Here is a 27,341-nt window from a genome sequence, read left to right on the forward strand (position 1 = left end):
TTCCAAAAAGAACTAGCTTCAGTTCCTGAAGTTCAGACGTTTGTCAAGGGGGTACTGCATATACAGCCTCCTTTTGTGCCTCCAGTGGCACCTTGGGATCTCAATGTAGTTTTGGGATTCCTAAAATCACATTGGTTTGAACCACTCACCACTGTGGACTTAAAATATCTCACATGGAAAGTGGTAATGATGTTAGCCCTGGCTTCAGCCAGGCGTGTCTCAGAATTGGCGGCTTTATCCTATAAAAGCCCTTACCTAATTTTTCATACGGATAGGGCAGAATTGAGGACTCGGCCTCAATTTCTTCCTAAGGTGGTTTCAGCATTTCACTTAAACCAGCCTATTGTGGTGCCTGCGGCTACTAGGGACTTGGAGGATTCCAAGTTGCTAGACGTAGTCAGGGCCCTGAAAATATATGTTTCCAGGACGGCTGGAGTCAGAAAATCTGACTCGCTGTTTTTCTTTATCATCCACTAGGGGTCACTGGAGTACTCTTGGGATATGGACGGGCGTAGCCGATCAAAGGCACTGAATATTCAAATTTAGGACTCCCCCCCCCCCTCCATATCCCCAAGTACCTCAGTGTACTTTGCCAGTGTTTTTTCGGTGCTCACAGCATGATCATCGGCTTGTGGCAATGGCCACTTTTCAGAAGATTTTTATTTTTTATTTTTATTTTTTAATTTTTACACTTCCCGTCCCAGTTTCTGAAAAACTTGGGTCCGGGATGGTGCCGCTGCAAGGCAGCGTATGGCGTGTCGGTCCTCACAAAGAGCACCCTCACAGCCACAGGCGCTATAAGCAAGCGCATGGCGTGTCGGTCCTCACAACGAGCACCCTCACAGCCACAGGCAGCCACTGTCTCCTGCAAGCTGAACGGACCTTACAGAAAGAAGATCCGTTACAGCCAGGATGAGACAAAGAGCTGGAAGAAAGAGCTTACAGCAGACACGAGGAGAGAAGCTGGAGGCTGAAACGTAGCTTACACAGAGAAGCTCGTCACAGCCAGGAAAGCAAGGTATGTGTGTCAGGGCGGTCAGCTCACGCTGCCGCCCTGCTGTGTGTGTTATACTGTACAGGCGCTGACGGGTCCCGCTGAAGTAGAGGAGCACTTCTTATATATGAAGTTCCACCTGATAGTTGGGGAGAATGAGAGAGTTCTCCTCACATTATACGCGCTGAGCGGCCAAACGTCACTCAGACGCCGGCCGCTCTCACTGCGCTAATGGCCCGGCACCGCTAATCACGCTGAGACCTAAAGCAGAGCGGCCGCACGTCACTCAGACGCCGGCCGCTCTCACTGCACTAATGGCCCGGCACCGCTGATCGCCGCCGAGACTCTCCGTGCGCTGGCCTAAAGCACAGCGGCCGCACGTCACTCAGACGCCGGCCGCTCTCACTGCTCTAACGACACGCACTGTGTGCTCAACTAAGAGAGCGGCCGCTCGGCACTCAGACGCCGGCCGCTCTCACTGATCTGATGGCCCGGCACCGCTACACGCCGCCGAGACTCCCCTGTACTAAACAGTGGCCGCACGTCATTAAAGGACGCCGGCCACTCTTCCACAGAGACACCGCAGACACAGGGAGACTGTGTACTGCTGTAGGAAGCAGCTTCCGGACGGCTCCCCGGCGCGGAATTCAGGCTCTCCCTGCACCCGATCCCTGTACGCTGCAGGTAACATGGGGATGCAGGGGGGAGGGGGAGGGGGAATAATACCTATAGCAGCAGCAAAGACAAGCTGTGTACGGGGTATTATATGTTTCTGCAGGTTTATATATATAATATATAATGAAACTTTGGCTGGCAGAACTGTCTATGATATCAGTATAAACTGTGATTATATGTGTAAACACTTGGTATATATATATATATATATATGAGGCTTTGGCTGGCAATAGGTTACCAGTGGATAACCTATTGCAAGTTTAACCATGTTTTCTGTTATTTTTGAGTGTTCATATTAATTGACTAATTGCATATATTTTACTGTATCCAACACCAGGGTTATCACTGTATAAAAGGCTATTAAGCATAGTAACTGTATAATAGGCTATTAAGCCTATATTACAACTGCAGCAGGTAACCTGTACTGTGATTGTCTGGGAAAGCATGGCATGACGGCCATTTTAATCATTGCTGGTTTTCCAGTTATAATTCCATAACACCGGCCATACACCTCTACTCCACAAGGAGGCGCAGGGGTGTTAGTGGGAAGTTGTAGTGCAGGATAATTCTAGAACATTCCTGCCCTACATCTTTAAGCCACCAGAAGGCGCAGGGGTGTTAGTAGGAATTTGGTTCGGGTTTCATGCCCATGTGAACTGCTTTTCACATAAAGAACACTTTAGTTTCCTAATAAATATGCTGTTCAGCAATAACATATATCTATAGATATATATGCCATATAATAACTTTATTAAGTCGTGCAAGTGTCTGTCTGTTGCCTATTATGATGTCTGTCGACATAGCAAATAAGGCTCTAGTGCAGACTAAAAATGTTAACATTGGCAATTCAAATTAAAACAGCGGTAATCGGAGTCTCAGAATAACTCCGCCAGCGCTAACAAAAGACAAGCTTTCCAAAGTGACAATTTTCCTTTGGGTACCAGAGTGTTTCTTTCACTGGTCTTATAATTTAATGCACGATTCTATGTCAAATCTCACACCGATAACTACAAGTGAGAAGGGTACATTAGTCCAGCACTCAGATAGTGCGGGGTTTTGGACAACCATACATAATCGTGTCCAAAAGGACGCGATCCGGCATTGGTAAATGCGTTTCTGTCAAACATTATAAAAACCCCAGATACATTTGGGTCACTAGATCTATGTATGAAACCATACCGATCACGGTTAAAAGAAGCTGCAGAGTATATCTGTAAAGCTTCTGCTAACGCCGGTTATTTTCATTGTCGCTAGTTAAGCGCGACGAGGCCAGAGCTTGTTTGCTCCTAAATTTGATATACTGGTAACGCCATTTTATCCCTTTAGGATATTCTGCCATTAGCGCATACGCATACAGTATACTTGTAACGGCGTTTTATTCCTTTATAAGAAATGTAACGACAGGACGTTACAGTCTGCAAGCCAGTGGTTTGATGACCGCCTTTACAATTGTGGAAGTGCGTCTTTTCATGTTACAGTTGCGAGGTTTCATGACTTCAACTCATATATGTCGCAGCTAGTTACAGCTTACAGTACAAAACTGCTTCTGTCGAACGGTTTGGCAGGTTGTCATTTAGTCGTTGCTGGTTTATAAACCAGGCAATAGTACGCTAACAGAGTCAAAGTTACTTATTCCCTTCTGTTTGAGCAAAATCAAACAGCTCCGTGGAATATCAATCAGCAAGTCATTTACTACAGTTAGAAAATGGTTTTTTCTGCGGTTAGTTTTTGCTTATTGGAGCCACACAATTGTATAATTGCATTGATTTTCACAATGCGTATTTACCCAGTCAGGTTTATTCATATCAGGTTCTAGCGTTTGCAAATCGCCACAACCATTAACCAGTTCATTTCTTCCGTTGCTTATCGCTTCCGGTATTTACCAAAGTGATGTTGAAATGATAGCTAATCTCACATAAGAACTATGTATCAACAAAGTTCCTCTATCTTGTGCTACTAAGGTATACTGCGGTAGCATATTAAGTTGCGGTAGCATATTAAGTTCGAAAACAATCACATCTAAGTCGGTCTAAACGATGTCAATTCCTAGGTAAGATTATAAATACGGTAAATCAAAGACTTTTACCTACTACACCAGCAAGAACAAAGGTACACGCACATTAGCGGTACATTGCTGTATTCACTTATTAAGAATAAAGATGTGTTTTCAATCGCGTTTCTCACAGAGGGACAAGGGTGCGTATACTCTGGACGACAGTCACAGAGAGTCAGGATTTGTAGTTAAAATCAACGCAAAGGTTCTAAAACACGACAGATTCCTGTCGATAAAGGTACTAGAACTCTGTGCATTTTACAATGCAATAGATAAATGTCCTAAAACTCTGTGCATTTTACAATACATTAAATGATTCGCTTTCAGTCTGACCAGGGATAGAATCTGGTTTCTCTTCAGAACGAATAAATCTTTCGCTTTTTACTAAAGATTTCTGTGGAGAGAAACAACCGTGAGTTTCATGTAATTTTGTTTTTCAGCCCTGGCTCACGCTGCCTTTAAGCAGTCAAACAAAGCAACGGCAGTTGCATACTCAACAACAGTGAGAACCAAGAAGCCGCATGACTATGCGGCAGGTAACTCAAATCTTTAATGGCTCAGAACGCCATTATGTGAAAATGTCAAGAAACACGATCTCACCCGTCAGGGTTTGGATCTTGGAAACTGGACATTAAATCCAGAGGTGTTTCATAGGTGAGTCCACACAAGGGGGTTACCCTCAAGTATACATGATGGCATCTCGCCACAATGATGAAAGCTCAGTATGTGTACATCACATTCATGGGGTCATTCAGCATCGTGTATCTAGCTCCACCATTTTCTGCTTCTCTCTTCGTTGCCAAAACGGATCAGAAGACAGTTCGTCACAGTCATACTGGTGGTATCTCATGGGTTTCAGAGAAGTTTGCTTCTCGAATTGTCAAGGAATACTTGCACACGATCTGGCCCCGCTCATAATACGTCCAACCTGTTACATCAGGAAACGTTTCTTTTACCCATAGTTACCTATGTACCTATTATCTATGTACCGCAGCTGCGGTTGACAGGGTGAGGGTTCAGACCGCCCTCTTAAAAAATAGAGCGTTACAGTATCGGTTATACCAACCATGTTACGAAATAGTAAGCCGCTTAAGGCAGCTCATTATTAAGAAATTTCGTGTGCTTACATAGGTTGTAACTCTCGGAAGTTTCCAACATCATACTTCAAGTACCCGTATTCTGTTAAACGGAATGGGATGGAAAACTGCGGTCATCTGCACTAAGAGTGCAGGTATCTGTGTGGTAAACTTATTTTCAAAGCGTTTGCCTCTATTTACGTCTGTGAACATCTTTCTACAAGGTGTCACCAAAGTTCAGACTCTATTTATCCCACCTACAGCGCCAGGCGATTTGAGGTTGGGTTCAGATTTCTTACAGTTTTCATATTGTGGAACCTTTTTTTAACAAAAGGGAATTAAATTTTCATATTTTGGAACCCTTTTTAAAAAAATGGGGATTAAGTTTCTCACTTTGGAAAACATTTTTCTTCTAGCCTTGCCTACGGCAAGGGTGCTTCGGCAAGGGGTTTGTTTTCATATTTGGGTGCCTTGTATTCCAAGCCACCGTATTTGAGTTTCTCATGACAAATCAGATCTTCGGACGAAATCCGCTTTCGTATTCATCACATCAATATACCAATAGTGGTTACTGTGTGGACAGCACATTCTAAAATTCTGAATGTGGTACACGCGTTACGCGTTTATATATGTACCGAACGTCTACAGTACGTGATATGAATACGTTGTTGTTATATATGATACTGCAAACTGGTGTTAGCCAGTTTCTCAGCAGACATTATCCAGTTGGATAATAATGACTACAAGTCAGGTTTACTTTAAGGCTAAGTTACAATCGCCTACGTCAGTAATAGTTCATTCCACAGGTTCTGTGGGAATGTCGGACCCAGCGGGTCGTGGAGCGTCTACGACGCGGCTACATAGCCTTCAGTGCACCACGTTGGTGCACGTTTACACGTTATGAATGGTGGCGCCATCAGCATTTAGCTTTGGCTGCCTACTGTTACAAGTATCAAACAGCTCTCCCGCCCACGAGGGAAGCTTTGGTACGTCCCAAGAGTACTCCAGTGACCCCTAGTGGATGATAAAGAAAATAGGATTTTGGTACTTACCAGGTAAATCCTTTTCTTTGAATCCATAGGGGGCACTGGACGCCCACCCAGAGCAGTTTTACCTGGGTTGTTTAAGCTCAAGGGAGCTTAGTGAACAAATTTTACTTGGGTGGTATTAAGCTCAAAGGAGCTTATGGTAACACATTTTCACCGATTGGATCAAATTATAAAGTTCTATCGGTTAAGGTGTCAACTGTTTAGTTGACAATAAGGTTACGGATCAACTTTGTGGTTGTCCGTTATGTTATAGGGATTCTCCATTGTCAACCTCTCTATATCCTGTTCGCTCAGTAAAAAACACTGGCAAAGTACACTGAGGTACTTGGGGATATGGAGGGGGGGGAGAGTCCTAAATTTGAATATTCAGTGCCTTTGATCGGCTACGCCCGTCCATATCCCAAGAGTACTCCAGTGCCCCCTATGGATTCAAAGAAAAGGATTTACCTGGTAAGTACCAAAATCCTATTATCCTGTATGCACCCAACAAGCTGGGTGCTCCTGCTTCTAAGCAGAAGATTGCTCGTTGGATTTGTAGTACAATTCAGCTTGCACATTCTGTGGCAGGCCTGCCATAGCCAAAATCTGTAAAAGCCCATTCCACACGGAAAGTGGGCTCATCTTGGGCGGCTGCCCGAGGGGTCTCGGCTTTACAACTTTGCTGAGCAGCTACTTGGTCAGGGGCAAACACGTTTGCTAAATTCTACAAATTTGATACCCTGGCTGAGGAGGACCTGGAGTTCTCTCATTCGGTGCTGCAGAGTCATCCGCACTCTCCCGCCCGTTTGGGAGCTTTGGTATAATCCCCATGGTCCTTACGGAGTCCCCAGCATCCACTTAGGACGTTAGAGAAAATAAGAATTTACTTACCGATAATTCTATTTCTCATAGTCCGTAGTGGATGCTGGGCGCCCATCCCAAGTGCGGATTGTCTGCAATACTTGTACATAGTTATTGTTACAAAAATCGGGTTATTATTGTTGTGAGCCATCTTTTCAGAGGCTCCTTTGTTATCATGCTGTTAACTGGGTTCAGATCACAAGTTGTACGGTGTGATTGGTGTGGCTGGTTTGAGTCTTACCCGGGATTCAAAATCCTACCTTATTGTGTACGCTCGTCCGGGCACAGTATCCTAACTGAGGCTTGGAGGAGGGTCATAGGGGGAGGAGCCAGTGCACACCAGGTAGTCCTAAAGCTTTTTACTTTGTACCCAGTCTCCTGCGGAGCCGCTATTCCCCATGGTCCTTACGGAGTCCCCAGCATCCACTACGGACTATGAGAAATAGAATTATCGGTAAGTAAATTCTTATTATTTGTTATAATTTTTTGATGATTGTGATTTACAGCTTAAGAAAACCCCAAATCCAAAATCTCAGAAAATTAGAATCAATAAAAAAAAGGATTTTAGATACAGAAATGTCGGCCCTCTGAAAAGTATAATCATGCATATGTACTCAGTACTTGGTTTGGGCCCCTTTTGCATGAATTACTGCCTCAATGCGGCGTGGCATATATTCTATCAGCCTGTGGCACTGCTGAGGTGTTATGGAAGACCAGGATGCTTCAGTAACAGCCTTCAGCTCTTCTGCATTGTTCACTCCCTAACCTGATGTCGGAATTTGATAGGTTCGGAGCCCTTTCTAATTTTAAGATTCTTTGTATTCGTTCCCCCTCACTAGCAGACCAGAGATATTTTGATTAGCCCTTATACTCCTAGCTAAAGCTTCCATACACAAAACAAAAAGTAGCGGGGATAATGGGCATCCCTGTCTCGTGCCGTTTGAGATAGTAAAGGAATCTGATAGGGAGCCATTAATCTTAATTTTGGCGGAAGGGGTAGTGTAGAGAGATTAAATTCTATGGAGACAGGCGTTGCCCAGCCCTAGGTGTTTCAAAATACCAAACAAAAGGTCCCAGTCCACCCTATCGAACGCTTTTTCAGCATCAGTCGATAGCATAATCGAGGGGGGCGTAGATTGGTTGGCATAGTGAATCATACTAAGCACCTTAGAGGTGTTATCTCTGGCCTCGTGGTCCAAGACAAAACCAGCCTGGTCTCCATGAATCAAGTCTGGCAATAATATCTTAAGGCGATTTGCAACTAGTTTGGCAAAGAGTTTTATATCTATGTTCAGCAGCGAAATCGGCCGGTAACTAGAGCAGAGACTGGGATCTTTACCCTCTTTGGGTAAAACTGTGACATGAGCTTCAAAAGATTGAGAAGAGAAATGTGATGTTTCAGAGATAGTGTTGAAGGCTCTTGTAAGAAGAGGCGTCAGTTTCTCTTTGAAAGCTTTATAATAGGCAGTAGTAAACCCGTCAAGGCCCGGGCTTTTGCCATTAGGCGATGAGTCAATGGCTTTCATAACTTCCTCAGTAGAGAAAGGGGCATCTAAACCATCTGCATCTTCCTTGGACATTGCAGGGAAGTCCAGGGATCTCAAATAGTCCGATATAGCTGCTCGGTGGGATAACTTATCTGCCCTCCCAGTCGGCCCAGAAAGATTATATAAAATGGAATAATAGTCCTGATAAGCTCTAGCAATTTGAAGAGTTTTGTGGTGGGGCTGGCCTTGACTATCCTTAATTGAATGAATTAAGGTAAGTGCGCGCTGCTCGCAAAGAGCTTTGGCAAACAATTTCCCGGGTTTGTTGCCCCATTGATAATATCTGCTTCGACACTTCCAATATGAAAATTTAACTCTGTCAGAGTAATTTATTCATATCGGCCCAAGCAATCTCGAGATCAGAATATTGTTGGGGGGTTTGGGATTTTTTATGCATGAGTTCTAGGGATTTTATCTAGGGACAGTAAATCATCTCTAAGCTTTTCCCTCTGTTTTTTACGAAATGAGCCCAACTGGATACATACCCCTCTTAGGACGCATTTATGCGCCTCCCACACCAAGATTTTAGACACGTCATCTAGGTCATTAGTGCTGATATAGGAGTCTATAGCAGAATCAAGTTGAGAGTGACATGCCGCGTTTTGCAATAAAGTATTGTTAAAGCTCCATGACCATTGGCGTCGTGTACCAGATGGTAGACGTATTGTAAGATTAACGGGCATGGTCAGACCATACAATTTGCCCTATTGAAGAGTCAGAAAGTAAATGTAGGTGCTGGTGACTTAGAAATAAGTAATCGATTCTGGAATATGTCTGATGGGGGTGTGAATAAATGGAAAAATCCACCCCAGAAGGGTGTGTCAGTCTCCATGTGTCGATCAGCTGGTGGTCAAGCAGGGTGCATCTCACCCTCCTATACTCCTTCTCCGGTCTATAAGCAACCTTTTTAGAGGTGTCGTGAAGGGGATCGAGAGTCCAGTTTAACTCGCCTCCCATCACCACCACTCCTTCAAGGAGAGGCTCAGCAGCTTCCAAAACCGAAGACAGAAATGAAGGCTGCTTAATGTTGGGAGCATAAACATTCAAAAAGCAAAAACGTTGGCCATGAATATCACATTTAACCAGCAACCCCCTACCTTTAATTAATCTGTGGAAGGTGACATTAAGGATAGGTAGGTGACGAGCAAATAGGACAGCTACTCCCAACGTCTTACCAGAAGGGTTGTTAGCCATGAAAACATGGGGGTAATAGTGACACTTAAGCGACGTCACGTTACCAGCCTTAAAATGTGATTCCTGGATAAGGGCAACATCAATTTTCTCGTCTCTAAGCCATTTGAGGAGTTTAGATCTCTTCTCAGGAATATTCAGGCCTTTTACATTAAGGGTAGTAACACGTAAATCATCCAGACCCATTATTACTCAAGATCTAACAGGTTTTCATTAGACCTCTCTACCACCAGTATATAGAGGGGAGAAAAAAGGACACCAAGAAAAGATGATAGATTAGAAAGGAAACCAGGGAAAGCATAGGAGGAAATTGCAATGTGGAAAGTTACACTACAAAATAAATCCATATCAAACATTGCTAACAGCAATATGAGAGAAAGAACTTCTGCAAAGGGGATAAGAGCGGAAACCTGCCGACTACTGACCCGAGGAGACAGGGGATGCAGCATAATGGGGATCCTACGGGGGGCCACGGTACAAAAATGTACTTAATGCGAAAAAATTACCTAGGAATAAGAATGGATACATTATAAAATATATAAAAAGAGATCAAAATACCGTGAACAAACATTATCATCAGCAGTAGAGATTCAGCCTAAATATGTTTCAAACACTTCCTAACGTTAACATACCACCTATCTTAAGAAACCATAACAAAACAGATCACATATATTAGAAACATGCCGTAGCGCAAAGAAGAAGAACCACATATGCGTCTGCAGAAACAGGAACCTATCTCACCAATACAAGGCAAAAAGTCCCAATCATGGAGCTTCAGAAGATTGTGAGCTGGTAGGAGGAGTCCCCCGCCTACGCGGGGATCGCACTTGTTGCCACATGTCATCTTGAGGAGTCATGGCAGGTATGACAGGTTGATGATGATAAGAGTCCCAGTCAGGCAACATTAGTGGCAGTATGCCTAGAGTTGTGAAAAAGGCCGGTAGATCGGACGATTTGGAGAGTACCGCTACTTTACCATTATGAGAAACCTGAAGAGAGAAAGGTAAGCCCCATCTATATTTCAGTTCAAGTTTCCGAAGGGAGTCAGTTAGGGGCTTTAAGGCTCGGCACTGTTGCATGGTTGACCATGTCAGATCTGGGAATAACTGAATCCTGTCGCCTTGGAAATCAATACCATCCAGTTGGCGGGGCGGGCCTTTCTCATTATCTCCTCCTTTTGGGCATAATAGTGGAGCCTACAGATCGCATCTCTTGGCCTGTCCGACGACATGCCTCGAGGACAGAGAGCACGGTGTGCCCTATCGAACACAATGTCCCTGTTTGGATCCAGATCGATAAGCTCTCCAAATATCGTTGTTAGTGCATTCGTCAGATCAGCCTGTTGGACACTTTCAGAAATCTTGCTTCGTGGGAAGTGATTTGACGTGAGAGAGAATCTCGCTAATCTCTGCTATCAAAGAGGAGGACAATGGAGGTTGCGGAGTCTTGGAGAACAATGGAGGTTGCGGAGTCTTGGGAGCCGACATGTCGTCCACCTGAGTACGTAAAATCGGGGAGTCAGGAATGGCTAAAGTGGTGGTTGGGTCCGCTATAGGTGTAGTTAAGAACTGACGTAGATCTGCCGAATGATGGACCGCAGATTTTGGAGTCTCGTCAGGCTTGGTCTTGGCCTTTTTTTCTTCGTGCCTCTCACCATGAGATCGGTCTATAAAGAAAGGTGGTGTAGTGTATCACTTTCACACATCCTTGGTAATATGAAAATGCGTGGATTGTCGCCGTGCAGTAGCCTCCCACGTGGCTTTAAGGAAACATCAGGCAAGCAGCAACATTATCCAAGCGACAACTGGGGGTCTTCACATAGTTACATATGAAACTGCGGCCTGGGCCCACAACAAACTTCAGAGAATAGGGGCAGTATATGCATCGGAAAGAAATATGAAGAGTTGTATGTCTCCGTATTAGCCGGCCGAAGACAGCTGTAAACTTGCTGTGGTGAGGAGTGATGGCAGCAAGGGCTGGGTAGGGGCCGATCTACACTCCGAGCTAGTCAGACCACGGCCTCCCAGGTCGTCCGGCTACTTGTGAGTGGCCCAGGAGTCAGATGCCGTACCAAGACACGTATGCTTAGTCTTGCCTGTGTGCTGATAGATGGCGTGTAGCACCAGGGGCTGGCGTTTATATTACAGCCCCATAGATTCACTCTTCACAGGGGAGCCAGTAAATCTTGCGTGGCAGTGGAGATTAGTGGCTGTATAGGGGCTCCGGGGCGAGCAGGGGCTATGTAAGAAATGGCTTACCGGGGTGGGCACAGTGGGCGTGCGGTGCTGATTCCAGCTTTCCCCTCCAGAAGCACTGCCCCGCAATGGTCTTCTGCCCCGCCGCTGGAGTCCCGCGAGCCGGGTGTTCTGGAGCGCCGGGAGCAGGCAGGAGCTCAGTAATTGTAGAGAGGCCTCTCCTCAAAATGGCCGCCGGGCGCCTCACAGCTCCGTCCGGTCACTGAGGGCCCCGGCGAACCTGGGCAGAGTAGGCAGGCAATGGGCTGCAGGAGGCAGCCTCCGGCAGCGCCCAGCAGCAGCGCTGACACTGGGGGGCAGAGGGGGAGTCCGCGGCTCAGTTACGATGTTCCTGGAAAGCTCGCTGGCTTGGGAGGTAAATTGAGGTCCCGGTCTGGGGAATGCCCGCAGGCCGCAATCCGCAGGAGCTCCGAAAGCTGCTTCCCGATTCCGCGGCACGAGCTGGGGCACACCAGAGGAGTCAGGGGGGACCGGGGATCTGCTCAATATGAAGCAGGGGCTCAGAGGGGGTATATTAGAGGGATTTATAGCCCCAAATTGCAGGAGCTCAAACAGCGTGCGTCTGCTTCCCGCAGTAGCCAGGCCAGGCCCCCTCGCAAGCACATTTCTGATCAGACCTCACCAAATTTACAGGAGTTTCTACCTCTGCACCTGTGTTTAATGCCCACATGTATATACTGCACATCTCTGTATAATGCCTACATGTATATACAGCTGCACCTGTGTATAAATACCCACATGTATATACAGCTACACCTGTGTATAGTGCCCACATGAATATACTGCTGCACCTGTGTGTATAGTGCCCACATGAATATACCGCTGCACCTGTGTGTAATGCCCACATGTATATACCGCTGCACCTGTGTATAATGTCCACATGTATATACTACTGTACCTGTGTATAATGTCCACATGTATATACTACTGCACCTGTGTATAATGCCCACATGTATATACTGCTGCACCTGTGTATAATGCCCATATGTATATACGGCTGCACCTGTGTATAATGCCCACATGTATATACTGCTGCACCTGTGTATAGTGCCCACATGAATATACTGCTGCACCTGTGTATAATGCCCACATGTATATACTGCTGCATCCTTGTATAATGCCCACATGTATATACTGCTGCACCTGTGTATAATGCCCACATGTATATACTGCTGCACCTGTGTATAATGCCCATATGTATATACGGCTGCACCTGTGTATAATGCCCACATGTATATACTGCTGCACCTGTGTATAGTGCCCACATGAATATACTGCTGCACCTGTGTATAATGCCCACATGTATATACTGCTGCACCTGTGTATAATGCCCACATGTATATACTGCTGCACCTGTGTATAGTGCCCACATGTCTGTACTGCTGCACCTGTGTATAGTGCCCACATGAATATACTGCTGCACCTGTGTATAATGCCCACATGTATGTACTGCTGCACCTGTGTATAATGCCCACATGTATATGCTGCTGCACCTGTGTATAATGCCCACATGCACCCTTGAGCTCATATATTGTGTGTAACTCTGTCTCTGGTATAAGACAGTGCCTCCTCAGCCATTTACTTTACTGCACGTCCCTAACTCGGCGTACTGTAGCTTTGATTTTGACTCCACATTTTGTTTTACTGATGAGGGTTTCAAAGAAACTGCACAACATGAAGACATTTTTCTATGACATTACAAACTTACACTATGGACTGTTTGTCTTGTGAGTTGTTTTCTTATTTTTCGTAAATTTTCAACATTAACAATCATTTTTCCTTGTCCCTTGCAACTTGTAAAACTTGTTGCTTGGTTTTGCATTACAATGACATAACAAGTGCTTTTTTTAAAAACACCATTTTATTTGCATTTTTTATTTTAAATAAAAAAAACAAACATTAATTCCCAAATAATAAAAAAAAAACTATATAACAGCAAAGAGGTAGAAGGTGAAGTCTGCACCAATTGCTAATATTGAGAGAACATTTCATAACCCATTTCTTGTTTTTAACAAAAACATTAAAATAATCCCTGAATACCTTATTTCAAAGTATAACTGGAATTTTTCTTAAAAAGACAGAGGCTGATGTAAAATTTTGTGGACGGATCTTACAATTTTTTGTGCTGCAACTGCTTTTGGCTGGGTGTCAGGGCCGGTTCCGGGGCTTCTTGCGCCCCGGGCGGCATTAGGGGGCGTGGCTTCATACAGGGGGCGTGGTCAGTTATGCCCCCTGTACTGTAGTAGGATGTGCGGTGCGTGATGACGTCATCGCGCACCGCACAGCAAAGGTCCTCTCCATGAAGGAAAACTAGACGCTACGCGTCTAGTTTCCCTTCACAGCAGGCAGCGGGGGGCACAGCAGCAGCAGATCTTGCCATGGTGCGGCGCCCTCCGGAAGGTGGCGCCCCGGGCAAAAGTCCTGCTTGCCCGTGGCAAGATCCGCTACTGCTGGGTGTAACAACCGCTGTTCGCATCTCGGCCCTCATTCCGAGTTGATCGCTAGCTGCCGTTGTTCGCTGCGTAGCAATAATTTAAAAAAAAACAGCAAAACTGCGCAAGCGTATGCACCGCAATACGCACGCGCGGCGTATGGGTACAAAGAGCATTGTGGTTTTGCACAGGTTCTAGCGACGCTTTCAGTTGCACTGCTGGCCGCAGAGTGATTGACAGGAAGTGGGAGTTTCTGGGTGGCAACTGACCGTTTTCTGGGAGTGTTTGGAAAAACGCAGGCGTGGCCGGGCGTTTGCTGGGCGGGTGTCTGACGTCTTTTCCGTGACCTTCATCGCTACAATCATCGCACAGAATTAGTAACTACAGGGCTGGTCTTGTTCTGCACAAAATGTGTTTGCTGCCGCGCAGCTGCATAGGCGTTCACACTCCTGCTATGCTAAAATACACTCCCCCGTGGGCGGCGACTATGCGTTTGCACGGCTGCTAAAAGTAGCTAGCAAGCGATCAACTCGGAATGAGGGCCCTCATTCCCATCTTTACTTGCAGCTGTATGTTCCGGACCAGGTAATGGAAGGGGGGCATGGTCAGTGCAGGGAGGTGTGGCCAGCCCCCTCCATTGGAAATACTAAAAACATAAGTATTGTGTGGCCGCTGGCGCCGCATAGGGGGGCGCCAGCATGGGGGTTAAGTGGGCGGTTGATCCGCTTCCCTTTTCCCCTACATCACGCAGGGAGAGAGCGGATACTACAATAGGTCGGGGCCTGGGTAAAGAGTACCCGACACCCCCCACTCGATGCCAATGCTGAATGGGTGTGACTGGGTACCAGCAGAGTGTCCTCACATAGGCGGAGTGTTCTGAGACAGTGTCATGGGTGTGAGTGAGCCTGATTTCAGTGGAATCTCCTGGACCAGATGAGCTGACGGCTGCCACACAAGTGTATGGAAGGGTTCGGTGCTGCCACACAGATGCATCCAACTGTACATACAGGCAAATACCCACATTTGTTTCTGTGTACGGACTTATGGCTGGCTTGCGTACTACGTTTAATTAGTGTCATCCCACATGCACAAATGAGTCCCTACTATATAGCGGGGAAGATTATAGTAAGTAATTTTCTCTAACGTCCTAAGTGGATGCTGGGGACTCCGTCAGGACCATGGGGAATAGCGGCTCCGCAGGAGACAGGGCACAAAAATAAAGCTTTAGGATTAGGTGGTGTGTACTGGCTCCTCCCCCTATGACCCTCCTCCAAGCCTCAGTTAGGTTTTTGTGCCCGTCCGAGCAGGGTGCAATCTAGGTGGCTCTCCTAAAGAGCTGCTTAGAAAAAGTTTTTAGGTTTTTTATTTTCAGTGAGTCCTGCTGGCAACAGGCTCACTGCATCGAGGGACTTAGGGGAGAGAATTTCAACTCACTTGCGTGCAGGATGGATTGGATTCTTAAGCTACTGGACACCATTAGCTCCAGAGGGAGTCGGAACACAGGTCTCACCCTGGGGTTCGTCCCGGAGCCGCGCCGCCGACCCCCCTTACAGATGCTGAAGATTGAAGGTCCGGAAACAGGCGGCAGAAGGCTCTTCAGTCTTCATGAAGGTAGCGCACAGCACTGCAGCTGTGCGCCATTGTTGTCACACACTTCACACCAAGCGGTCACGGAGGGTGCAGGGCGCTGCTGGGGGCGCCCTGGGCAGCAATATTTAATACCTTTATGGCAAAAGAATACATCACATATAGCCATTGAGGCTATATGTATGTATTTAACCCATGCCAGATATCTAAAACTCCGGGAGAAAAGCCCGCCGAAATAGGGGGCGGGGCTTATTCTCCTCAGCACACAGCGCCATTTTCCTGCTCAGCTCCGCTGGGAGGAAGGCTCCCAGGACTCTCCCCTGCACTGCACTACAGAAACAGGGTAAAACAGAGAGGGGGGGCATTTTTTGGCGATATTTTGATATATTTAAGCTGCTATAAGGAACAACACTTATATAAGGTTGTTCCCATATATATTATAGCGCTTGGGTGTGTGCTGGCAAACTCTCCCTCTGTCTCCCCAAAGGGCTAGTGGGGTCCTGTCTTCGATAAGAGCATTCCCTGTGTGTCTGCTGTGTGTCGGTACGTGTGTGTCGACATGTATGAGGACGATGTTGGTGTGGAGGCAGAGCAATTGCCGATAATGGTGATGTCACCCCCCAGGGAGTCGACACCGGAATGGATGGCTTTGTTTATGGAATTACGTGATAATGTCAGCACATTACAAAAATCAGTTGACGACATGAGACGGCCGGCAAACCAGTTAGTACCTGCCCAGGCGTCTCAGACACCGTCAGGGGCTGTAAAGCGCCCTTTACCTCAGTCGGTCGACACAGACCCAGACACAGACACTGAATCTAGTGTCGACGGTGATGAAACAAACGTATTTTCAAGTAGGGCCACACGTTATATGATCACGGCAATGAAGGAGGCTTTGCATATCTCTGATACTGCAAGTACCACAAAAAGGGGTATTATGTGGGGGGTGAAAAAACTACCTGTAGTTTTTCCTGAATCAGAGGAATTAAATGATGTATGTGATGAAGCGTGGGTTAACCCAGATAGAAAAGTGCTAATTTCAAAAAAGTTATTAGCATTATACCCTTTCCCGCCAGAGGTTAGGGCGCGCTGGGAAACACCCCCTAGGGTGGATAAGGCGCTCACACGCTTATCAAAACAAGTGGCGTTACCGTCTCCTGATACGGCCGCCCTCAGGGATCCAGCTGATAGGAGACTGGAAACTACCCTAAAAAGTATATACACACATACTGGTGTTATACTGCGACCAGCCATCGCCTCAGCCTGGATGTGCAGTGCTGGGGTCGTCTGGTTGGATTCCCTGACTGAAAATATTGATACCCTGGATAGGGACAGTATTTTATTGACTATAGAGCAATTAAAGGATGCTTTCCTTTATATGCGAGATGCTCAGAGAGATATTTGCACTCTGGCATCGAGAGTAAATGCGATGTCCATATCTGCCAGAAGGAGTTTATGGACGCGACAGTGGTCAGGTGATGCGGATTCCAAACGACATATGGAAGTATTGCCGTATAAAGGGGAGGAATTATTTGGCGTCGGTCTATCGGATCTGGTGGCCACGGCAACTGCCGGAAAATCCACCTTTTTACCTCAGACCCCCTCCCAACAGAAAAAGACACCGTCTTTTCAGCCGCAGTCCTTTCGGTCCTATAAGAACAAGCGGACAAAAGGACAGTCATATCTGCCTCGGGGCAGAGGAAGGGGTAAGAGAGGGCAGCAAGAAGCCCCTGCCCAGGAACAGAAGCCCTCTCAGGGTTCTGCAAAGCCCTCAGCATGACGCTGGGGCCTTACAAGCGGACTCAGGAGCGGTGGGGGGTCGACTCAAGAATTTCAGCGCACAGTGGGCTTGCTCACAGGTGGACCCCTGGATCCTGCAGGTAGTATCTCAGGGTTACAGGTTGGAATTCGAGAAGTCTCCCCCTCGCAGGTTCCTAAAGTCTGCTTTGCCAACGTCTCCCTCAGACAGGGCGACGGTATTGGAAGCCATTCACAAGCTGTTTTCTCAGCAGGTGATAGTCAAGGTACCCCTCCTACAACAGGGAAAGGGGTATTACTCCACGCTATTTGTGGTACCGAAGCCGGACGGCTCGGTAAGACCTATTCTAAATCTGAAATCTTTGAACCTGTACATACAAAAATTCAAGTTCAAGATGGAGTCACTCAGAGCAGTGATAGCGAATCTGGAAGAAGGGGACTTTATGGTGTCCCTGGACATAAAGGATGCTTACCTGCATGTCCCAATTTGCCCTTCACATCAAGGGTACCTCAGGTTCGTGGTGCAAAACTGTCATTATCAGTTTCAGACGCTGCCGTTTGGATTGTCCACGGCACCTCGGGTCTTTACCAAGGTAATGGCCGAAATGATGATTCTTCTGCGAAGAAGAGGCGTATTAATTATCCCTTACTTGGACGATCTCCTGATAAGGGCAAGGTCCAGAGAACAGCTGGAGGACGGAGTAGCACTAACCCGACTAGTGCTGCAACAACACGGGTGGATTCTGAATTTTCCAAAATCTCAGTTGACCCCGACGACACGTCTGCTGTTCCTGGGAATGATTCTGGACACGGTTCAGAAAAAGGTGTTTCTTCCGGAGGAGAAAGCCAGGGAGTTATCCGAACTTGTCAGGAACCTCCTAAAACCAGGGAAAGTGTCTGTGCATCAATGCACAAGAGTCCTGGGAAAGATGGTGGCTTCTTACGAAGCGATTCCATTCGGCAGATTCCACGCACGAACTTTTCAGTGGGATCTGCTGGACAAATGGTCCGGATCACATCTGCAGATGCATCAGCGGATAACCTTATCGCCACGGACAAGGGTGTCTCTTCTGTGGTGGTTGCAGAGTGCTCATCTGTTAGAGGGACGCAGATTCGGCATACAGGACTGGGTCCTGGTGACCACGGATGCCAGTCTGAGAGGCTGGGGAGCGGTCACACAGGGAAGAAACTTCCAGGGAGTATGGTCAAGGCTGGAGATATCTCTTCACATAAATATACTGGAGCTAAGAGCGATTTACAATGCTCTAAGTCTGGCAAAACCCCTGCTTCAGGGCCAGCCGGTGTTGATCCAGTCGGACAACATCACGGCAGTCGCCCACGTAAACAGACAGGGCGGCACAAGAAGCAGGACAGCAATGGCAGAAGCTGCAAGGATTCTTCGCTGGGCGGAAGATCATGTGATAGCACTGTCAGCAGTATTCATTCCGGGAGTGGACAACTGGGAAGCAGACTTCCTCAGCAGACACGATCTACACCCGGGAGAGTAGGGACTTCATCCAGAAGTCTTCCACATGATTGTGAACCGTTGGGAAAAACCAATGGTGGATATGATGGCGTCCCGCCTCAACAAAAAACTGGACAGGTATTGCGCCAGGTCAAGAGACCCTCAGGCAATAGCTGTGGACGCTCTGGTAACACCGTGGGTGTTCCAGTCAGTGTATGTGTTCCCTCCTCTGCCTCTCATACCAAAAGTACTGAGAATTATACGGCAAAAGGGAGTAAGAACGATACTAGTGGCTCCGGATTGGCCAAGAAGAACTTGGTACCCGGAACTTCAAGAGATGCTCACGGAGGATCCGTGGCCTCTACCTCTAAGACGGGACCTGCTTCAGCAGGGACCGTGTCTATTCCAAGACTTACCGCGGCTGCGTTTGACGGCATGGCGGTTGAACGCCGAATTCTAAGGGAAAAAGGCATTCCGGAAGAGGTCATTCCTACACTGGTAAAAGCCAGGAAGGAGGTGACTGCACAACATTATCACCGCATTTGGAGAAAATATGTTGCGTGGTGTGAGGCCAGGAAGGCCCCCACGGAGGAATTTCAACTTGGTCGATTCCTACATTTCCTGCAAACAGGATTGTCTATGGGCCTCAAATTGGGGTCCATTAAGGTTCAAATTTCGGCCCTGTCGATTTTCTTCCAGAAAGAATTGGCTTCAGTTCCTGAAGTCCAGACTTTTGTAAAAGGAGTACTACATATACAGCCCCCGGTTGTGCCCCCAGTGGCACCGTGGGATCTTAATGTAGTCTTGGATTTTCTCAAATCCCATTGGTTTGAGCCGCTCAAATCGGTGGAGTTGAAGTATCTTACATGGAAAGTAACCATGCTACTGGCCCTGGCTTCAGCCAGGAGAGTATCAGAATTGGCGGCTTTATCATATAAGAGCCCATATCTGATTTTCCATACGGACAGGGCAGAACTGCGGACGCGTCCTCATTTTCTGCCTAAGGTGGTGTCAGCGTTTCACCTGAACCAGCCTATTGTGGTGCCTGCGGCTACTAACGATTTGGAGGATTCCAAGTTGTTGGACGTGGTCCGGGCATTGAAAATATATATTTCAAGAACGGCGGGAGTCAGAAAGTCTGACTCACTGTTTATATTGTATGCACCCAACAAGATGGGTGCTCCTGCTTCTAAGCAGACGATTGCTCGTTGGATTTGTAGCACAATTCAACTTGCACATTCTGTGGCAGGCTTGCCACAACCTAAATCTGTCAAGGCCCATTCCACAAGGAAAGTGGGCTCATCCTGGGCGGCTGCCCGGGGGGTCTCGGCATTACAACTCTGCCGAGCTGCTACTTGGTCAGGGGCAAACACGTTTGCAAAATTCTACAAATTTGATACCCTGGCTGAGGAGGACCTTGAGTTCTCTCATTCGGTGCTGCAGAGTCATCCGCACTCTCCCGCCCGTTTGGGAGCTTTGGTATAATCCCCATGGTCCTGACGGAGTCCCCAGCATCCACTTAGGACGTTAGAGAAAATAAGAATTTACTTACCGATAATTATATTTCTCGTAGTCCGTAGTGGATGCTGGGCGCCCATCCCAAGTGCGGATTGTCTGCAATACTTGTACATAGTTATTGTTACAAACAAATTCGGGTTGTTATTGTTGTGAGCCGTCTGTTCAGAGGCTCCTACGTTTGTCATACTGTTAACTGGGTTCAGATCACAAGTTATACGGTGTGATTGGTGTGGCTGGTATGAGTCTTACCCGGGATTCAATATCCTTCCTTATTGTGTACGCTCGTCCGGGCACAGTATCCTAACTGAGGCTTGGAGGAGGGTCATAGGGGGAGGAGCCAGTACACACCACCTAATCCTAAAGCTTTATTTTTGTGCCCTGTCTCCTGCGGAGCCGCTATTCCCCATGGTCCTGACGGAGTCCCCAGCATCCACTACGGACTACGAGAAATAGAATTATCGGTAAGTAAATTCTTATTATACCTTGTATAAGTTCTCCCTGTTTGGAAGAATGTTCTATACAAGACACAGACATTTTTGCACTCAGATCTAGAGAGAGATTTTGCTGCCGCCATCAGGTATGAATTAGGCCCCAATGCCCACACGGAAAGCATGCTGTAAGTAGAATTTTTACCGTGTGGAAATACTGCCACCAGCATTCTGTGTCTCTAATTCATATTTGTAAGGGAATGCAGTGTGTCAAGGAAGCAGCTGTGCAATTCCGTGCAAATAAAATTCAAATGCAGAAGTCTGTGGGAGATAGAAGCCTCCTGTATGCGCGTTTCAAGTGCTGCATCTGAGGACTCAAGTCTCGGATCACCATCATAAACTATTCACAACGTTTTCAAGCAGTGGTCAGTCTGTGTAAGCTGAAACTTACTCAGACTCTCCATCGCTTCTGTACACCCGGATCCAGGAAATTTGCGCCCAGCGACACTATTAATCATTACTGGGTTGTCTCTCCAAGTTCTGAAAAAGCGTGCGGTCAATTTTCTTCAGAATGACACAGAATTCTTCCTCTGCACCCTTTTTTATGATCAGCTGAAGCAAAAATTTATTTTTATCTATAGATAACTCCTTATGTCTAATCTCCTCTTCTTCATGGTCATTAATGATATTCATTTGGTGTAAAGCCAACAGGATCGGCTGAATAACTCCCAGTCTGCTACATAGTGATTGGTAGTTGTGTTTTACAAATTGTTTTGCACCTGAAAAAAAAAAATAAGATTAATTTGCGGTACAAAGGAAAGCAATGAATGATATGTTTTATCATTTAGATTATTTTTGTAGAATAGATCCGTTTTAGCGCATTACATTAATGCTGTGCCTCCTCTTCATTGGAAAGCAACACCTTAAATACTGGAGCATTGTGGCTAATCCCATCACTCTGCATGAGTGAGCTTAGAGAAATAGGAGCATATGTCAATGGCGCCAGTAGTAAGATATAAGGGGACAAGTATGGTCAGCCTATAGTATTAGACAGTGGAAGGCTGGTGCTCCTGGGCTATACAGGTCAATATCCCATGCCCATGTATAAATGTAATGTAATAAACTCTAGTATTCTGATAATTGAGGAACAAGTAGCTACAACCCTGCCATTAGTAACCAATTAACAGCTATTTCACTTTGCATAATTATCTAAGGTGTTAAAATATAATCTCATCAACACTTTCTTTAACATTTAAGCCTCCTAGCGGCAAAAACTTTTTTGTTACACTATAAACTTAAGAAATATAAAAAAGATAAAGACCAGGAGACCTAGGTATGGCGAAATTAAAACTTGTTTATTAAAACAGGTTTTGATAAGTAAATGTGGACAGATCAACTTTGTACTGAAAATGTAACTAAAGTCTGGTGTAGGACTAAAGCAGGAACAAAAAGGAGGCCCCACATTTAACTGACCAACATCAAATGAAAGGGGGTTTATTGCACTCACCCCTGTGCAACATGATCAACAATGCGGCCTTATATAATCTATGCCATAGCCCAAGCCCTTAACCCCTCAAAATGGCCCAGTAAGAACAGTGCTAAACCTGCACAAGCCGAAGAAGCTCACATCTGTCACGAGCTTGTGAACCCAAAAACATCTCTAGATCGCTAGATGTAGAAGATGAACCCGAAGGAAAAAAGGAGGTTGTATCATCAGAAAACAATTGCTCACCCGACTTTCGCTGACTAACCGCAACATCCCTCCCAGGCACCACAATAGGCGCAGTCCTCAACTGACCAGACACTGGAAGACCTGCGTCAGCTCTTGAATGGTCCCCAGATCTTGAAGTAACAGCTATATCTGAAAAAGAATACACATTAGAAACAGCAGAGACCTGTGCAAGTCTAAAAGTAGTAGGTGCGATTGCTCCTGTAGACATCGGAGGACCCCACAAGGAAGTGGCGCCAGGAATGGAGCATAATGAACCATGAGGAAGAGGGCAGCAACAGATGGGCAGGTGTTGAAGATTGGGAGATAGCTCCCAAAATGGATTGATAAAAGGTGAGGTGCCTCATCATCATGGGGGCAAGTGCGGAAGAGTAAGCAGCAAGCTCTTCATTAGAAGTAGCTGCAGTAATAGCAGACACCGAGGGCGCTACGACAGCAGGCACAAGTGCTGCCAACTTTGCATAAGTGCTGCCAAAGCAGGGCTACCATACCCAACTTCCATCATAATGCCAAAAGGGAAAAGAAATAAGGAATGGCAAACCGTAGGAAGAGAAAAGAAACGTGAAAAGGCACAGCAGAGAATTAAAGCGGGAAGAGATACACCGACAAAGAATGGAAGGATGAAGCAATATAAAGAACAGGTAAGACTGAAATATGAGTAAGATAAATAATGAGAAAATAAAAAGAGGACATCTACTCCCTGGTCATTTTCCATATGAAAGTGACTCTCCCAGTTGATATGCCTGTACAGCAATCCCTCCCCTTAAACTCTCACTGGTTATCATATGGCACCTCCAACAAACTAGAAAAAGAAGCCTACCATACTACTCTCCCTTTCTGCACTAGGTCCCAGGTCCTGTCTTGAAGTTTCATTTTCCTCGGGTTTACCCAGTCGGCAGATATGACATTAGTTTCAAGTAGATAGGATGGAACTTTCTCTATTAATTTGAATTAAATTTCATGAATACATATAACAAAATATGGGGAAGATGTACTAAGCTTGGAGAAAGGATAAGGAAATGATAAAGCAGTGATAAGCGCAAGGTGATAACGCACCAGCCAATCAGCTCCTAACTGTCATTTTTCAAATTGGTAATGACTGGCCGGTGCGTTATCACCTTGCATTTATCACTGCTTTATCATTTCCTTATCCTTTCTCCAGGCCTAATACTCCTGCCCCAGTATGCCCTAATAATTGTAGAAGATTTACTAAGCACATTATAAGCTCAATTTGATACTTAAAATATCCTGAGAATGTTTATTTTAGATGTGCCACATAATGTACATTTCAGATGTGCGTGAGAGATGGTTATCGCACGGAGGACATGGTATACATATTGCACAGAGCACCAGATCTTCTAAACTCACTTTTGGTGTAGACGGTATAAGAACCTGTGCTCTCTATATAAATGATACAACCCAGCTCGGGCATGCACTGTTCAAGATTGTTTTAATTAAATGAGAGTCAGTGTAAGCGTGTTCCGTACCTGAACGTCCTGAGTGGGGCTGGGCCTCTGCCAATCTTTGCAGATCGTCTAAAAAAATATATATATATATATTAGTTTTTTGGGTATACATTTCAGTAAGGAGTTTACGGAAATGTTCTCTGTCCCCGTCTCTCTTGTCTTCAAAAGTCTGTTTTGGATGAAGGTGTGCAAGTACAGTTTTATGTATGTCTGCAAAGTGTGAGAATCTGTGAATACTGTTACAAGGTGCTGTGTGGACATCTGCTAATTCTTTATGTCACAGGTCCAGTCAATTGAAGCGTTGTTAACAATTCTATTGCTAAAGGGCCCCATACACTACAACGATATGTCTGAGGCTGAAGTCGGAGGCGATATCCCCTGAACTCTCCCGGGATGGTCCCTTACGATTCCATACGATTCGTGACATTTTGCATGCGATATAGCTTATTCGATCCCAGCCATGCCTGCGGGAACTGACATACCACGAGTGCAGCACTAACGATCTAGAGGAGCTGATCCTACCCTCACGGGAACGCGCATTGGATCGGAATCATATCCAAAATGCCCAAATTCACCCGATATATCAGGCCGAATGCCCGAAGTTTGATGAAATCGGGCATTATCGTTCTAGTGTATGGGGCTCTTTAGGTTTATTGAAAGTTTATTACAAGCAACATGGATAGGCACCATTAGTTCAGATATGGCACGTACAGTAGGAGTTGGGTACGTATGAACGTTAGTAACGCATTTCACAAGCTCACTGCTTCTTCAAACCAAGTTATGTTTTTTTACTTGGCCTTTGATCTGCTATCCAGCCACACGCTACACTTGTATTATTATTGGAGAGAATTTCTCTTACGTCCTAGAGGATGCTGGGGACTCCGTAAGGACCATGGGGATAGACGGGCTCCGCAGGAGACATGGGCACTTTAAGAAAGACTTTAGATCTGGTGTGCACTGGCTCCTCCCTCTATGCCCCTCCTGCAGACCTCAGTTTGATACTGTGCCCAGTGGTGACTGGGTGCTTTTCAGAGAGCTCTCCTGAGCTTTCTGACAGAAAGTATATTTGTTAGGTTTTTTATTTTCAGGGAGCCTGCTGGCAACAGACTCCCTGCATCGAGGAACTGAGGGGAGAGAAGCAGACCTACTTCTGTGAGTTTCAAGGCTCTGCTTCTTAGGCTACTGGACACCATTAGCTCCAGAGGGAGTCAGAACACAGGTCTCACCATGGAGTTCGTCCCGGAGCCGCGCCGCCGTCCTCCTCACAGAGCCGGAAGATAGAAGCTGGGTGAGTATGAGAAGAAAAGAAGACTTCAGAGGCGGCAGAAGACTTCATGATCTTCACTGAGGTAACGCACAGCAGTGCAGCTGTGCGCCATTGCTCCCACACACCTCACACACGGCAGTCACTGTAAGGGTGCAGGGCGCAGGGGGGGGCGCCCTGGGCAGCAATATAAACCTCATTTCTGGCAAAAGAGATATATATATACAACTAGGCACTGTATATATAAAGAGCCCCCAACAGTTTTTATTATATTTAAGTGGGACAGAAGCTTCTCCCTCAGCACTCACCAGCGCCATTTTCTCCACAGCACAGCTGAGAGGAAGCTCCCCGGACTCTCCCCTGCTTATCCACGGTAAAAGGGGGTTTCAGAGAAGAGGGGGGGGGGCACATAATTGGCAGCAAATAATGGTATTACAGCGCTACTGGGTCAACACATTGTGTGTGTTTTCCTGGGGTATTAGCGCTGGATGTGTGCTGGCATACTCTCTCTCTGTCTCTCCAAAGGGCCTTGTGGGGGAACTGTCTTCAGATAAGCGAATTCCCTGAGTGTGTGGTGTGTCGGTACGTGTGTGTCGACATGTCTGAGGTAAAAGGCTCTTCTAAGGAGGAGATGGAGCAAATGTGTGTGTGTGTGTGGTGTATCCATCGACAATGCCGACACCTGAATGGATATGTGGAATTAAGTGCTGAGGTAAATTTATTGCACAAAAGATTAGAGAATAGACTTGGGAATCTACCCATGTCTGTCCCTATGTCGCAGGGACCTTCAGAGTCTCAAAACGCCCACTATCCAAAATAATAGACACTGATACCGACACGGAGTCTGACTCCAGTGTCGACTACGATGATGCAAAGTTACAGCCAAACTGGCAGAAAAGTATTCAATATATGATTATTGTAATAAAAGATATTTTGCATATCACTGATGACCCATCTGTCCCTGACACGAGGGTACATATGTTTAAGGGGAAGAAAGCTGAGATAACATTTCCCCCCTCTGATGAACCAAATGAGTTGTGTGAAAAAGAGAGGGAATCTCCAGACAAGAAACTGCAGTTTTCCAAAAGAATTCTCATGGCGTATCCTTTCCCTGCTAGGGCCAGGATACGATGGGAATCCTCCCCTAGGGTGGACAAGGCATTGACACGTTTACCCAAAAGGTAGCGCTGACATACCAAGATACAGCTACCCTCAGGGATCCTGCAGATAGCATGCAGAAAAGTACTTTGAAGTCCATTTACACACATTCTGATACACTACTCAGAGCGGCGATTGTGTCGGCATGGGTTTATAGCGCTGTGGCAGCGTGGACAGATACCTTATCAGCGGAGATTGAAACCCTAGATTAGGATACCATGTTATTGACCCCAAGGATATATAAAAGATGCTGTCTTATATATGACAGGCCCAAAAAGACATTGGTCTACTGGGTTCTCGAGTCAACGCTATGTCGATTTCTGCTAGACGTGTCCTGTGGAACATGCAATGGACATGTGATGCCGACTAAAAGAGGCATATGGAGGTTTTACCTTACAAGGGTGAGGAATTGTGTGGAGAAGGGCTCTCGGACCTGGTCTCCACAGCTATAGCTGGTAAATCTGATCTTTTGCCTTATATTCCCTCACAGCCTAAGAAAGCACGACATTATCAAATGCAGTCCTTTCGGTCGCAGAAAAACAAGAAAGTACGAGGAGCGTCCTTTCTTACCAGAGGTAAGGGCACAGGGCACAGCTAGTTCCCAGGAACAGAAGTCCTCCCCAGCCTCTACTAAATCCATCGCATGACGCTGGGGCTCCGCTAAGGGAGTCCGCCCCAGTGGGAGCACATATTCGACTCTTCAGCCACATCTGAGTTCACTCACAGGTGGATCCCTGGGCAATAGAAATTGTTTCTCAGGGTTACAAGCTGGAATTCGAAGAGGTGCCCCCTCGCCGGTTTTCCTTATGGGCCCTACCGGCTTCTCCCCCAGAAAGGGAGATAATATTAAATACAA

At 46.2% G+C, this 27,341-nt stretch overlaps 1 pseudogene; it reads left to right on the forward strand.

Moving 5' to 3' along the window:
• The first annotated feature begins 4,062 nt into the window (after positions 1 to 4,062).
• Positions 4,063 to 4,172, forward strand: LOC134946896 (U5 spliceosomal RNA; annotated as a pseudogene).
• The last annotated feature ends 23,169 nt before the right edge of the window (positions 4,173 to 27,341 follow it).

Source organism: Pseudophryne corroboree, chromosome 7 (genome assembly GCF_028390025.1).
Source record: "Pseudophryne corroboree isolate aPseCor3 chromosome 7, aPseCor3.hap2, whole genome shotgun sequence".
NCBI classification, from domain to species: Eukaryota; Metazoa; Chordata; class Amphibia; order Anura; family Myobatrachidae; genus Pseudophryne; species Pseudophryne corroboree.